Source organism: Branchiostoma belcheri, unplaced genomic scaffold, assembly GCF_001625305.1.
Source record: "Branchiostoma belcheri isolate BF01 breed outbred unplaced genomic scaffold, Haploidv18h27 scaffold28, whole genome shotgun sequence".
In the NCBI taxonomy this organism is placed as follows: Eukaryota; Metazoa; Chordata; class Leptocardii; order Amphioxiformes; family Branchiostomatidae; genus Branchiostoma; species Branchiostoma belcheri.
In genome coordinates, this window is record NW_017803887.1 from 988,178 (window position 1) to 993,206 (window position 5,029).

The following is a 5,029-nucleotide window of genomic DNA, read 5'->3' on the forward strand; positions in this document are numbered from 1 at the left end:
TGATGAGACCTCAAAATGATTAGATTTTGGACCCCCTAGCGGCTTGTTATGGTACTGCAGCTGAACTTCCGGTTTTGATATCTCATGATCTAGACATGCTATGGTGATGAAATTTAGATGGTAGGTAGCTCTTGTGCTGGGGAAGAAGTGACGTGAGTTTAGGCCCCCTAGCGGCTTGCTCTGGAACTGCAGCGATATATTCTTGAAAATATTCAAAAGGGGATAACTCAAGAACCGGTTGACGGATCGTCGTGATTTTTGGTATGTAGGTAGCTTACGTGATGCTTAATATAATTATGTGACAATTATGCAAATATGGATGTAATTTGCATAATTTATGGGGAAATTCTATAAATCAGCTGTATTCCATGATAGGACAATTAAAGTTTGTGACATTGGTAATTGACAACGAAAGAAACACAGGAAAATATTGATTATGTTAATAATGACTTAATTTGCATAATTAATGAGAAAATTTTATAATCATGTAATGATAACTGCCTGGAATTTCATACTTGTGGTATTTGAAAGTTAAATTGAGGTGGACATCATTAAACATAATTTATTCAAATCAGGACCTCATTTGCATAATTTATTAGGAAATGCTAGAATGCATTGTTTGTTAGTATAAGACTTTTTTGGTTGAGATTATGATAAAATGATATAATTCATGAAAATTAGGTTCCTATTTCTTAAATCAGGGGGGAATAATCTAATGTATAATTTGTCAGTCATAAAGATTAACATCATTTGGCGAAGGTATGAGATCGGGGAACTCTAGTTTTTTATTTTTTTTGAGGGCGACAGGCGAAAATCAATGCGCGCGCGGATGACATCCATAGAATTAAGTCAGTGTGGCCTTATAGCTTTTAAACCTACATACCATTCAAAATGTATATTGTAGACCACTGGTGAATTGATTAAAACATAATGGGTTATGAGGTCAGTCTAAGGCTAACTTCCTTGGTCAGCCATAGTTTCAATTTTCATGACATGCAATTCTGAATTATGTCGCATGGTGGCGCCGTTAGTACGGCAAATTCAGCATGTATGTTGTTTTATATACATATTTGATGGTCAAGCTAGATTGAACAATGAGCCAGAAAAATTACATACTAGTATCTCAAGAAGAAGTGGAATGATAATCATATGCATTTGTCGGACATTTTGTTTCAATGATAGTGCGTGCATGTACATGTACAATGGTCAATTAACAATTCAAACTTGGTTTACCTTGTAAACAATGAATTATTAGTACAGAAAACATGTGATTCCTACTACGTCACTGTTGCTAGTGTTCCTGTCTCACAACTTGCCACCTTGAAATTTATTTCTTATACTGAAAATCTTAAAAATTCACATTTATATTCACAATTCCTGATCAAATAAAGTGGTCAGTTTGTTTTCTTCTAAACCTCTTTTTATTGACTACCATTGCTAAGACTTGATATACCATACAAAGCAGCTATGCTTTTTTTTCAAATACATAACGTTATCATGCGATATATTCATAATATGAACACAGTATGATCACTAACATCTAATATGTCACTGTACGTAAGATCAGCGGGCGCCATTTTTTATGACATGGCGTCGTCCTGGAAATAAAAACGCGATTTAACCTTTGACCCCACCGCACCCAAAAGCTATTTCAATTTTTTCTCTACCTCACTACAGCTGCTTTGCAAGCCCTGTATGACTACGCTGAAAATTTTAAATGCATTTCATATGCTGCTGCAATGTTAGGCCACAGCAAGTAATTTTTATGGATGACATCAGAGCGCGCATTAATTTTCGCCTGATTTTGGAAAAAAAAGATTTTTTTGTGCCTTCTGACATGTGGTCAACATGCCGCAAATGGGCAAAGATGTCTGCCTCTCTGTTGCCATGTCGGAAGGTGGATGGCAGATATCTATAAAGAGGGAAGACAAGAAAAGGCTTTGATTTAATGTTTTGTTTCTTAATTTGATGCAGTGATATGTGATACTGGCTGTGTGTATGTGGTGTTCTCATTGAATCAAAAACATTTGTACAATGATAGGGTCAACATTTTAAAATTTAGGAACCTTGTTTTTTTTCGGCCCGACTTTTTTTTTTCGCCCGCTCGCATTAGATTTGGAGTCTGCGGATGACGTCATGTATAACATTTACTTGCCTGCAGATTATCATCGAGATTTCACCTTCTTAATAGCTTGGAGGACGCTGACAGATGAACCACTTCCATTTGAAGCAAGTATCGTCGTCCCACATGGGGTAACCCCTGCTGACAGGCTTTGGAGAGAGCCAGCCAGATGACTTAGGCTAATACATGGAAAATATATTATGTCAGAAAAAAGTTGTCAATCGTCACATACTCGTCCATAGAAAAAAATCATATTGCCAGGGTGTTCCAACATCTGAAGTATGCATTTAGTTAACAATTACTCATTTTTATACAGCTGAAACTGCCGGGAAAACCATACAAATATATACTAGTGACTTTTGACCCCCCCCCCCCCTAGCTGATGATCACATGCAAACAGACATTTTCTTTGGTGAAAGACGACACCTCAAAAATAGCTTTTTTAACAAAGTAAAAGTTTTTTTACCAAACAGAGAAAACACAAAATAGAAAAAAAATCACATTATTAAACAAAACTATGGGATACTTGAACTCAATTGTAATTGTACATTGCTGACCTTTTCCCAATACTGCACACATCTGGTGCCCTGCCATAGGGGGTTTTGGGGCTCGCCTGGATTCCATCCCTTTTCAAAAAAATATTACAGTTTTGAAAATGTTAAAAGGAGGACATCTGGAGGACATAACTAGAAACTATAATGCCTTCTACGTCGATGAAGGTTAGACATCCAGGTAATACGATACGCCAAAAAGCAGTTACTCAAGCAACTGGATATGATTTTGAAAACGTCAGACGTTTCAGCTAGTATCCACTATCTTTTGTCAGTGACTGAGAGACCAGAGGGGAAATGCAGGTTTATAATCAATAGTTTGTGCTTATAAACCTGCATTTCCCCTCTGGTCTCTCAGTCACTATAACGAAAGCTAGTGGATACTAGCTGAAACGTCTGACGTTTTCAAAATCATATCCAGTTGCTTGAGTAACTGCTTTTTGGCGTATAATGCCTTCTATTTATTTCCACCACATTTCAAATCATTTTACATTATCGCATTCTGTTAGACACTGACGAATGCTACTTGAAACGCCTGTCATTTTAAAAATCTATCCTGTTGTTTAAGTGACAGTTTTCATGTGCTGTGTATTTACATTATTTTCTAACTACCCTCACTCACTAGCTCTCTCTCTCTCTCTCTGTAACTGGAAAAAAAGTCGTATAAACATACCTTGTACCCGTTCTTGTCCACCCTCGACCCGTCCACCCAATACCAGGTTCCGTCTTTCTCCTCCATACCGATCCAGTGATTCTTGTTGCCTCCTTCCCTTCGAACCAGATCGCTCAGCTCGGCGTCCAGTTCTCCGTTTTCGGCATGGCCAGTGTGGCTCCTTCCTTCCTGCATGCCATCTTGGCCTGATAATGGGACATCGCATTTGACACAAGCTTGATGCAGGTCCAGGCGAGTAGCTTGTAGCCGTTTTTGCAGCGGGGAACTGGGAAGAACAACGGAAGGCAATGTGAGGTTGAGGTCTATTCTAATTATAGTAAGGGCGGGAAACGTATCTTTTAACCAATGAACATCGAAACCGGTCACTTGTCATTGACATCATTTTTTTCTACTTCCATAGATCATCATTTTCAGACATAAATCAAATCCTATGTCGTTGTATAGATATTGTCATTATGATATGATGGTTGCATCTGGTTTATTCTAAATTTAGAACGGGGTAGGCTGTTGCTGGAAGATACTCAATTGTTGTAACAGCTTAAGACATCTTTTTCCATATCTTTCGCTCACCCCCATTCTGTAAAATGTATATTGTATCTATACTATATTGTGCGTAATAACTATGCATCATGCCTGCCTTACCACTTATTGGGTCGATGTATGAATTTCCGGGTACATCTTTGTCAGGGAAAACGGTTGGTTGCGCAGATGTCCAAACTTCCTTAGTTGTTGGGAGTTCCTTCGCGGTCACTTGGATCGGTCGATCGTCATTGTTACGGAGGGAAAACTGAACAAAAACAAAAATCTCATACCTCCATCAAATATTCATACTTCCACTTTCAAGACCTACCCACACACGAAATATCATCACAATCCATACAGGATTCCTTCCTAAGCTATGTTGGCCATAAATATGCGGAAACACTCGCGCGCACAAACACACACACACACACACACACACACACACACACACACACACACACACACACACGCATGTACACAAAAAGACTCGGGACTACTTTTGAAATCTTGACGTTAAACTTACGGTGGTTGAAGTGTCTGTGGTATCAGTTGCGGCCATCCCAGACAGAGTAGTTGACTGCTCTGGCTTTTTGGATGCGATCTCTGGTAGTTCAGTTGTGATGTCCGGTGGCGTAGTCAAGAGCGAGGCCTGTGCAGGTGTCGTCTCTTCTGGTGTCACCTGTGATGGTGCCAGTGAGGTTGACAGCTCTGGCAGTGTGGCCGCTATCTCTGGTAGTGCGGACGTCATCTCTGGTAGTTCAGTTGCGTTGTCCAGTAGGGTCAGCGCCGGGTAGACCAGTGTTGGCGCCATCTCTTGCAGTGCAGGTGTCACCTCTGTCAGCGCAGGTGTAGTTGACAGCTCTGGCAGTGTGGCTGCTGTCTCTTGTCGTGTGGACATCATCTCTGGTCGTTCGTCAGTTGCGTTGTCCAGTAGGGTCAGCGAACGATATGTCTGTGAACTTGTCGTCTCTTGTGGCGTAGATGATGCCTTGTTTTCCGTTGAGGCGGTGAGATACATGAAGAAAAAAACTCCAGTACTCAGCAGGGCTGCTGCTGCAACAGCCACGGCGATAACAAGGAGTACTCCGCTGGTAACTTGACGTATCTTGTAGCTTCCTAGGCGTCCACAAGTGTTTGCTGCACTATCGCTATCTGTGTGTA

General features: G+C 40.2%; 1 pseudogene; it reads right to left on the bottom strand.

Moving 5' to 3' along the window:
• Positions 1–2,184: 2,184 nt before the first annotated feature.
• LOC109472529 lies at positions 2,185–4,769 on the bottom strand (annotated as a pseudogene).
• Between the last annotated feature and the right edge of the window lie 260 nt (positions 4,770–5,029).